The following is a 10988-nucleotide window of genomic DNA, read 5'->3' as shown; positions in this document are numbered from 1 at the left end:
TTTATTTATTTTTTTTTGCGCTTGCTGTACTTTGGATCAAATAAATGCAGGCTTGGTGAGCAGAAGAGACTTCTTTAAAAAAAACAAAACAAAAAAAACATTAAAAATTTTAGTCCACCTAGTGGCGAAACAATGCAATCGACACCCACGTTATGTGGCAGTTACTTTCAAATGCGGATTTGCTCTATTTTGGTCGCGCTACCATAGACATCAATGTTTGTATCTGAATTATAAACTTTCATCCCAGTATTTCTGTGATATGAGTGACTGAACGACAGAAATAATACTGTGTAGTTTGTGAAGCTGTTTCTTACCCAAATATTGTAACTGCTCTCTGTGTGTCAGCGGCAGTGCGAATGCAGATTTGAATGATCCGGTAAGACTTTGTCAAAGGTTTAATAGACACAGGAGAATCGTTTTTTTTTTACGATTAATCGTGCAGCTCTAACAATTGGGTGCTGATTGGATGTGAAAAGCGGGCATTACATTTTGGAAACAAAACCACCCTGAATTTTCTGTTCCACCTTCAAAATGTGTGATTTCAAGATAGCCTTATTCCTGTTTTAACAGACGGTGTTTGTTCCTTTTCATCAGCAGAGACGTCCTGCGAGAGAGACGAGCGAGGCTGGATGAGGAGGGGAGAAGAGAGAAGGACAATGAGGGGAAAAGAAGTTATGGGCGGACAGGAGACTGGAGCTCTCCTTTCCCTCTTCCATCTATTTCCTTACCATTCTGACAGTCTCTCATCTCCTCTCTTCATTTCATCGTCTGGCGCTGGATGGAAAGCCTCAGCTCGAAGGTGAGGAAGACTTGAGGTGATATGACAAATCTTAAAAATGTGGTTTTACAAATGCTAGAAACATGGTTTTCAAAGGAAAGATTGCTATCAAATAGCACACCCAGGTTCCTAGCTGATGATGAGGAATTAACAGAGCAGCCATAGAGTGTTAGACAGTGTTCTAGGTTATTACATGCAGAGGTTTTTGGTCAAATAATTAAAACCTCTGTTTGTTAGGGGTTTTTTCTTTCAGAATTTACCAGTAGGAAATTAGTAGTCGTCCTTTACTCCATACTGCACTTGTGATCGATATGATACCTCATCATTCACTGCTACGAACTGATAACGGTCGGATAAGTGGGAAATGCTCTTCCACGAATGCCAACATCATTTTGAAGTCTATTCTAAAGAATGTTGTGGTCGATGCAGAGCTAAGATCCAGTAGCACTATGTAGCACCATGTCTGCTGCCCCTCTAAACCTATGGTTAATTTTATGAGTCATTGACTCGCTCAATTTTGTACAGTGTCTCTTCTCCTACTCATAACCTAGGCCACACGCTAGATCTTATTTTGACTCGCGGTCTCTCTGTACACAATGGAAGTACTCGATGCAAGTATTTCTGATCACTGTTCTGTGTTATTTGAACCTGCAGTCCCATATGTACAGCACATCCTCTCTAAGCCTGTATGCAGCTCTCGTGTTTTTCACTCCACTACTGCACTAGAATTCTCTAACTTTTACTCTACATGTTTTTTTTCTAATTCTGAGGTCTGTCACCTGATATGAACACTGATCAGCTGGTTCTCCTTTTCAACTCTGCTTGTTCTACTGCATTGAATACTGTTGCTCCGCTGAAGCCTAGAAAGCGGCAAGCTAGATCTAGTTCTCAACCTTGGCTAAATGCTCCTACCCGTGCGCTCAGACAAGAGTGCAGGAGGGCTGAACGCTTCAGGTTTCATATCAAATTTTGAAAGATTGTCTAACCACCTATCAAGAGTCTGTCAGTGATGCAAAGTCTCTATACTTTTCAAATTTGATTGCCATGAATGCGAACAGGCCAAAAGTTGCTCAGCCCCTGTCGGCAATCTTGAGACCTGCGCAGAATTCTTAGGTGTTTTTGTGCAGAAAGTACAAGATATCAGATCTCACCTCTCTCCTCCTGGCATGGTTCATTCTCACCCGATCTCTCCTAGCAATTTCACTAGTTTTAAACCAGTGACTCCATCTCAATTTAGTGCATTAATTTCTAAGATGAAATTTACGTAGTCAATCCGATGTACTGCCTGGCCGTTTGCTTAGAGAGGTGTTGGACACTATTAGCCCTGCTCTTTTAACTATTATAAACCGTTCTTTGACTAGTGGGGTTTTCCCAGAGTCTTTTAAACACGCTTCTGTACAGCCCCTGTTAAAAAGATTTCGCCTTGATACATCTGTTCTTAGTAACTACCGGCCGATTTCTAAACTCCCATTTATTTCTAAGGTTTTAGAGAAAGCAGTGCTTTCACAGTTTACTACTTACCTGGATGCTTTTAACATTCTGGATAAGTTCCAATCTGGTTTTAGAGCACTTCACAGTACAGAGTTGGCCTTGCTTAAAGTTATGAATGATCTTTTGTTGTCCATTGATTCGGGGTCATCTGCTATTCTGATACTGTTAGATTTGAGTGCAGCCTTCGACACTATTGACCATGACATCCTCTTGAATCGACTCAAATGTGTAGTAGGGGTTCAAGGCACGGCATTACAGTGGTTCACCTCTTATTTAAAGGGTAGGACTTTTTCAGTAAATATCGGGTCGTCCACCTCACCTTCTGTGCCCATCCCTTATGGTGTTCCTCAGGGTTCTGTTCTTGGCCCTTTATTGTTCTCGCTCTACATGCTTCCCCTAGGCTCCATTCTCCAGAAATATAATATTAACTATCATTGCTACGCCGATGACCTCCAAATTTACCATCCAATCAAACTTGAAAATGACTCTTCTTTACAACTTATCTCATGTTTTGACGAAGTGCGAACTTGGATGGCTAATCATTTTTTGCAGCTGAGCACTGACAAAACGGAGGTGCTTCTGCTAGGCCCCGCTGCACTCAATACTACTCTTACAAGCAGGTTAGGTTCCCTTAGTGATTAACTTACAACACCATGTAAAAAAAAAAAAAATCTAGGGTCCATTTCGATCCATTACTACAATTTGACTAGCATGTAAACACTGTTGTAAAGAGTAGTTTCTTCCATCTCAGATCTGTTGCGAAAGTAAAACATTTTCTCTCTCAAAGATCTCGAAATTGTCATCCATGCACTAATCTCTTCCAGGCTGGACTATTGTAACTCTCTGTATGTCGGCCTTCCTCAAAGCACTCTATCTCGGCTTCAGATGGTTCAAAATGCGGCAGCCAGATTGTTGACAGGAACAAAAAAGAGGGAGCATATTATTCCTGTTCTTGCTTCATTGCACTGGCTCCATCAAATTCAGAGTTGATTTTAAGATCCTCCTTTTTGTGTATACAAGGCATTGCAAAAGTCAGCCACGGATTATATCTGTGATCTTATCCAGCCATATACAACCTCTAGGTCATTAAGATCTTGTTAACCAGCTTTTATCTCTCCCTCGTTCTCACTGTAAATCCAAAGGTGACTGAGCTTTTGCTGCCCCTAAACTCTGGAACAGTTTACCTCTTACTATCAGGGCCTCTCCATCGCTCGGTGTTTTTAAATCAAATTTAAAGACTCATTTTTACACTCTTGCATTTGAGTGATACTGTGTACGGTACTATATATTTATATTTATTTTTCCCTTTTAATTTTGATCTCTGTTGCTTCTCTAACCTTTTTATTGTAAAGCATTTTGGATCAACGATGGTGGTTAAAGTTGTGCTCTATAAATAAATTGACTTGACTTGACACTAATAGAGCGCTGGTAATTTGTTACTTTGATGAGAGCAGTCTCAGTACTATGGTACGGTCTAAATTCTGACTGGAAATACTCACTGATAGCATTTCTCTCCAAGAAGGAACATAGTGGAGAGGATACTGCCTTCACTAATATCTTTGACAGAAAAGGTAGATCTGAGATCGTTCTGTATTTAACATTCTCTAGGTTCAAGTTGTCGTTTTTTTTTTTTTAAATGAGAAAGGAAAAATTTAAATATGCATGGTATTATGTTTTACTAAATCTAAAATGTGAAGACTGGAAAAACCCTTAATTTTTTGCCCGGGGCATTATACCAATTTGCAAAATGCTACCAAATTGGTATGTTACATCAGGCCGCAAATAGATATAACAAAAGGCCTGGTTCATAGGGAAATTTATTTAAAATAAAGGCTTAATGTAAAGTGGGGAGAGAAAATGATTGGGTAAACAAAACAAAGGAGGACTCAACTGGACTGCCACTGGGAACGCCGCCGCCTCAATCTGGTCAAGAGACGTCTTAAAGGCCCGCTTAGTCCACAGTTGTAGGGAACCTAATCACAAAACGGATACAAAATCAGGTTGAAAGTAAAAATCAGCATAACTTGTATGAATGATGACTACAGGTTCAAATCTAGAGCTAGTATGAAAATCGTGTTAAAGTTACTGCAGTGGAGTTTACTCCCAGGATGCATGATATATTTCTGAGTGAAATGAGTTTTTGAACATGGAAAAAAATGCTTGGTTATTAACCATTGGGTGCTGATTGGATGTGAAAAGCAGGCATTACATTTTGGAAACCAAACCACCCTGAATTTTCTGTTCCACCTTCAAAATGTGTGATTTCAAGCTAGCCTTATCCCTCTTTTAACAGACTGTGTTTGTTCCTTTTCATCAGCAGAGACGTCCTGCGAGAGAGAAGAGAGACGAGCGAGGCTGGATGAGGAGGGGAGAAGAGAGAAGGACAATGAGGGGAAAAGAAGTTATGGGCGGACAGGAGACTGGAGCTCTCCTTTCCCTCTTCCATCTATTTCCTTACCATTCTGACAGTCTCTCATCTCCTCTCTTCATTTCATCGTCTGGAGCTGGACGGAAAGCCTCAGCACAACTCAAAGGTGAGGAAGATTGTCAACTATTAATAACATTGTATTTGTTTATTTAAATATTCATAATGCATCCATTTTATAATGTAAGATTTGTACATTTTGGTATGTTTTGGGCATTAACCCTCAACAGATAAGTTCAGGCCGGTTGGAGCTGTCTGTTTCAAGTCAGCCCTTGATGGGAGTGCAGGGCTTGTATCGTTTCAGGTCTGAAATCACTGTTAGTCAATGGTTGGAGGGGCTCACTCTGATCTCACCCTGCATCTTTTCTCCATCTGTCTTTTCACTCTTAATCATTTCTCACTCCTTTCTCCGTCTTTGTTTTCTTTCGTGCCTTCCTGTAACTCAGACTTAATTTTCTCTCTTGTCTCTCGTGTTCTTGATCTCAGTCTCATGTTTTCATCTCTCGGACTTTCTCTGACTCCGTCAGATCATTTTCTTGCTCTTTCTTCTCTCACACGGACCATTTGAGTCTGATTGTGTTTTTTTTTGTTTTAACCAGCGGTTCAGGTCTACATTCCCCGAAGTGTGACAACATTGTGAAGAGTTTTCCAGTCTTTGTATGAGCAGAAGACCAGATGACAATCTGCACACTGAAGTGGGAAAAAAAAAATATTTACCAAGCCACAATCTTCTGAAAGGAAAGCAAATGATGATGCTGTTCTATATTTCTTTGCGGCCTGATGAAACATACCAATTTGCAAAACTAGCAATGCATAGTCGATGTAAAAAAACTTGATGACTTTCCTACTGCTAAATTCTTTAAAAAGAGGTATTAATTATCGGACCAAAAACCTCTGCATGTAATAACCTTAAACAGAAGAGAGGGCGTCTGCTATATTAAAATAACCCCATACCTCCAATTCAATATTTACATTTTGTTCCTATATTTCGACCATCATGAACAGTAAGCTGCTCTGCCCGCTACAGTATTTTCTCTTCTTTGTGTCCGTATTCAGTGTATTTGACTTTTGCTAATGTCCTGTTTACAGACTCAGGAGTGATGTATTTTTCTTTATCACTGTCCCAGTAGCTCCCGAAAATAACAGACGAATGAGTACATAAATGGAGAAATGTAATGTGTTTTTGTACTTTTTTTTTACTGTTATTTTCGGGAGCTACTGGGACCGTGATAAAGATCTAACAGATCGTGATCGACGGGTCGGTGACCACTGCTTTACACTGACACTGGTCTGGGCTTTTGATTGTGCTGACCTGAAACAGGAATTACAATGCTAGACTCTGAGGACTCCAGTCTGGATGAAGGAAAGGACGTCATGAGGCACAAGACTAAGGTGAGTAGAGCAGATTGACTAAAGCGATGGGAAGACCGTGCAGCCTAGTGTGGTTCAAGAGAAGAAAATTGGAGCATTTGAGGTAAGGAGGTGAGGGGGGAAGAGAAGCAAGCGGATAAGATAGAATCAGGGGTTCGTGGGTTTGATTGTGGATGCAGAGAAAAGTGATTAAGTGAGAGACGACCGTGATAAGAAAGAGGACGGAAGTGCTGGTGGGTAGGTGGTCACGAGAGAGGGTGTGAGAATGTTTGGCAAATGAGGGGAAAGGTAGGAAGATTGGGAGAGGCGGGATTTGAGAGGGCAGAATGAAAAAAAAGTACAAAAACACATTACATTTCTCCATTTATGTACTCATTCGTCTGTTATTTTCGGGAGCTACTGGGACCGTGATAAAGATCTAACAGATCGTGATCGACGGGTCGGTGACCACTGCTTTACACTGACACTGGTCTGGGCTTTTGATTGTGCTGACCTGAAACAGGAATTACAATGCTAGACTCTGAGGACTCCAGTCTGGATGAAGGAAAGGACGTCATGAGGCACAAGACTAAGGTGAGTAGAGCAGATTGACTAAAGCGATGGGAAGACCGTGCAGCCTAGTGTGGTTCAAGAGAAGAAAATTGGAGCATTTGAGGTAAGGAGGTGAGGGGGGAAGAGAAGCAAGCGGATAAGATAGAATCAGGGGTTCGTGGGTTTGATTGTGGATGCAGAGAAAAGTGATTAAGTGAGAGACGACCGTGATAAGAAAGAGGACGGAAGTGCTGGTGGGTAGGTGGTCACGAGAGAGGGTGTGAGAATGTTTGGCAAATGAGGGGAAAGGTAGGAAGATTGGGAGAGGCGGGATTTGAGAGGGCAGAATGAAGCGTGGCGAGAACAGGACGAGATATGATAGAGAGTGGGACGAGAGAGACTGGGAGAAAAGAGACATGATCAGTCATGAGAGAGTCGGAGGGACTCGCTCACATCTCATCCTGTGTCTTTTCTCCATCTGTCTTTTCACTCTAAATCATTTCTTACTCCTTTCTCCCCCTTTGTTTTCTTCTCTCGTTCCTTCCTCTAACTCTCAGACTTAATTTTCTCTCCTTGTCTCACATTCACTCCTCGCATTATCTCTAGTCTCCACCTCTCTTTACCTCCGCTGAAGTTCTCTCTTGTGTCACCTTAATCTCTCACCCTTTCTTTTTCTCTCCATCTTCTCTCGTGCTTGCTCTTCTCTTGTTATATCTTGTACTCGTGTTCTTGATCTCAGTCTCACGTTTTCATCTCTCATGCTCTGTCTCTCCCTTTTCATCTCTCGGACTTTCTCTGACTCCGTTGGATCATTTTCTTGCTCTTTCTTCTCTCTCACACGGACCATTTGAGTCTGAAAAAAAAGTACAAAAACACATTACATTTCTCCATTTATGTACTCATTCGTCTGTTATTTTCGGGAGCTACTGGGACCGTGATAAAGATCTAACAGATCGTGATCGACGGGTCGGTGACCACTGCTTTACACTGACACTGGTCTGGGCTTTTGATTGTGCTGACCTGAAACAGGAATTACAATGCTAGACTCTGAGGACTCCAGTCTGGATGAAGGAAAGGACGTCATGAGGCACAAGACTAAGGTGAGTAGAGCAGATTGACTAAAGCGATGGGAAGACCGTGCAGCCTAGTGTGGTTCAAGAGAAGAAAATTGGAGCATTTGAGGTAAGGAGGTGAGGGGGGAAGAGAAGCAAGCGGATAAGATAGAATCAGGGGTTCGTGGGTTTGATTGTGGATGCAGAGAAAAGTGATTAAGTGAGAGACGACCGTGATAAGAAAGAGGACGGAAGTGCTGGTGGGTAGGTGGTCACGAGAGAGGGTGTGAGAATGTTTGGCAAATGAGGGGAAAGGTAGGAAGATTGGGAGAGGCGGGATTTGAGAGGGCAGAATGAAGCGTGGCGAGAACAGGACGAGATATGATAGAGAGTGGGACGAGAGAGACTGGGAGAAAAGAGACATGATCAGTCATGAGAGAGTCGGAGGGACTCGCTCACATCTCATCCTGTGTCTTTTCTCCATCTGTCTTTTCACTCTAAATCATTTCTTACTCCTTTCTCCCCCTTTGTTTTCTTCTCTCGTTCCTTCCTCTAACTCTCAAACTTAATTTTCTCTCCTTGTCTCACATTCACTCCTCGCATTATCTCTAGTCTCCACCTCTCTTTACCTCTGCTGAAGTTCTCTCTTGTGTCACCTTAATCTCTCACCCTTTCTTTTTCTCTCCATCTTCTCTCGTGCTTGCTCTTCTCTTGTTATATCTTGTACTCGTGTTCTTGATCTCAGTCTCACGTTTTCATCTCTCATGCTCTGTCTCTCCCTTTTCATCTCTCGGACTTTCTCTGACTCCGTTGGATCATTTTCTTGCTCTTTCTTCTCTCTCACACGGACCATTTGAGTCTGATTGTGTTTTTTTGTTTTAACCAGCGGTTCCAGTCTACATTCCCCGAAGTGCGACAACATCGTGAAGAGTTTTCCAGTCTTTGTACGAGCAGAAGACCAGACGACAATCTGCACACTGTGGCTTGGTAAATTTTTTTTTTTTTTTCCCACTTCAATCTTCTGAAAGAAAAGCAAATGATGAAACATACCAATTTGCAAAACTAACAATGCAAATTTGATCTAAAAAAAAAAAAAACTTGATGACTAGTACTTTCCTACTGCTAAATTCTTAAAGAGGTGTTAATTATCGGACCAAAAACCTCTGCATGTAATAACCTAAAACAGAAGAGAGAGCGTCTGATGCGGATGGAGAGGGGAGAAGAGAGAGAAGTTGGAGGGTGGAACGAGAGATTGTGAGAAAAGAGTGGTTGCAGAGAAGAAAATGAGAACATTTTGAGGTGAGGGGGAGGAGCAAAAGCATAAGAGCGAATCAGGGCCATCTAAGCTCTACCCTCAGAATCTTGTACAGTATTACAGTTTGTCTATCTAAAATGGCAGTTGACCTGTCGGTAAGCCCCGCCCCCCTTAGTTACTGTTGCTCACTCGGACAAACAAATGGAGTTGCTCACTGTCTTAGTTGGAATCACTTTCAAAACGATTTTTTTTCCAGCTGATGAACGATAAAACACTGACAGCCAATCAGAATCCATCCTGCTGTAACGAGCTCAAGAATTAAAGCGGCAGATGAGCGTGCGCTTAGAATAAACAGACGATATCGTTCGCTGGTGTGGACGCTAATATCGTTATCTTTATAGTTATCTTTATAGTTCTCGGTCTTGGTGTGAACGGGGCTTTAGAGTTAGCACTTGACTAACTGGGGCCCAGGTCAGGAGGCAGACAGACTGGCTAAACCGACTGTCTGCTAGCCGCCTCACGTCACAGAAATCAGTTAAATCCAGGGACGGACTGGGAGTAAAAAAACAGCCCTGGATTTTCTCCCAAATAGGCCCACCACAACTACAAACAGCCGCTACTGTCTCACAATATTACAGCAATCAATGTAATGCTGCATTTATGGCAAATAAAATCACAAAACCCATGGTGACCCTGCCGAAAAACAATGAAAACCATTAGAATTTCTGTGATGGTTTCTATTACAAATGCCATTACAAACCATCAACAATTAAATAATGGTTTGCTGTAGTGTGTTTTGGAGCATGTTCCATTAGGATTTAGTGGTTTTAACAATATTTTAACAACAATAATAGGCAACCAATTACCAGTAGAGACCAATGACAAAACTAATTGAATTTGTATTGTGTAAATTTGAATTGACAAGTGTCATTTAACAAAACTGAATATTATGTGGCATTTAACATAGTTCTGAATTAGTTTTTTTATTGTTTTATTTACTTGAATATTAAACATTTGAAATTTAACACAACTAAACGTTTTTTTTATGGTAGAATTTTATAGACATGCATTTTCAAACGGCAATTTTTTTTTGTTCTGAAATCTTAGAAATCTTTTTAAAAATACAACTTCAAGTTTTCAAGATGAAGAGGAAATTTGAAACATCAAATTCAATACGCAGAAATTCAGATCGTATAGAAAGTAGGTCAGAGGTAATCCACAGGGAAGAGTAGATCTCCGAAAAGTCAAACGAAGCATTTTGGCCAGTTAGTAGTTTTCTGGCGTAAGCGTGCGGTTTAAGGTCTACCTGATCATGAATTGGCCAAAGGTGTAGCCTAAGTGGTTCTTAAACATTTATGGTTTATATACTTACAGTATATGGTAGGTTCGCATTCTCAGCATGTGAAACATTTGTCTAGTCTCTGCTGTTTTTTTTTTTAAAGTATATTTGGTGTGAAAGTGATTAGCATGCCACATGTCTACACAGGGCGCGAGCGAAAGCAAAAAAAAACAGTAGAGCCCATTGATTATAATCAGTGATATTCCTACACTGCATGTGGCGCGGCGCGACACCATGTCTACACGGATGCGACTGCTTGAAGCGACAAAGCGCCCGTTGCAAAGAGCCTGGACTACATCAGGAATAACAGGGAATCCGTTAGCTGTTGGGAATCTCGCATTCAGTGTAGACTGTATTGATTATAATAAATAGGTTCTGCTGTAGACACTGTGTAAGTATCATACAGAAGTCTGTTATTAATGTAATTTTGCTTCATTCATTCAGTGATCGGAATCCATGCTGATGTTTGAAAATCTGTTTTGAGCTGAAGGCACCGTGAACAAACATTACAGTATAACTATAACCATTCACTTCCGCTTAATAGCCTATAATACCGTATTGGCCCGAATATAAGACGACCCTGATTATAAGACAACCCCCCCTTTTTCCAGATGTACCTTTTGGAAAAAAGCTTTTTAAAAAACACATTTTGTCTTCAATTATTTTCATATTGCATATTTTTCCTATTTTAATTTTTGTTTTGAAAGTATGGTAAAAACTGGTAAAATGTACCAACAATCACATTT

General features: G+C 41.0%; 1 long non-coding RNA gene across 1 annotated transcript in view; it reads left to right on the top strand.

Annotated features, from left to right (window-relative positions):
- Positions 1–599: 599 nt before the first annotated feature.
- LOC107720859 (uncharacterized) overlaps positions 600–10988 on the top strand; it is an 18144-nt gene continuing 7755 nt past the window's right edge. The window contains exons 1-3 of the long non-coding RNA XR_001637655.1: positions 600–799; positions 4587–4803; positions 8535–8635. This is a non-coding gene — a long non-coding RNA (uncharacterized LOC107720859). The remainder of the gene's footprint in view (positions 800–4586; positions 4804–8534; positions 8636–10988) is intronic.

This window comes from Sinocyclocheilus rhinocerous, unplaced genomic scaffold (assembly GCF_001515625.1).
Source record: "Sinocyclocheilus rhinocerous isolate Xijiao unplaced genomic scaffold, SAMN03320098_v1.1 scaffold33787, whole genome shotgun sequence".
Classification (NCBI taxonomy): domain Eukaryota; kingdom Metazoa; phylum Chordata; class Actinopteri; order Cypriniformes; family Cyprinidae; genus Sinocyclocheilus; species Sinocyclocheilus rhinocerous.
Note: the sequence above shows the minus strand (reverse complement) of the source record. Positions and strands in the feature narration are given on the sequence as shown.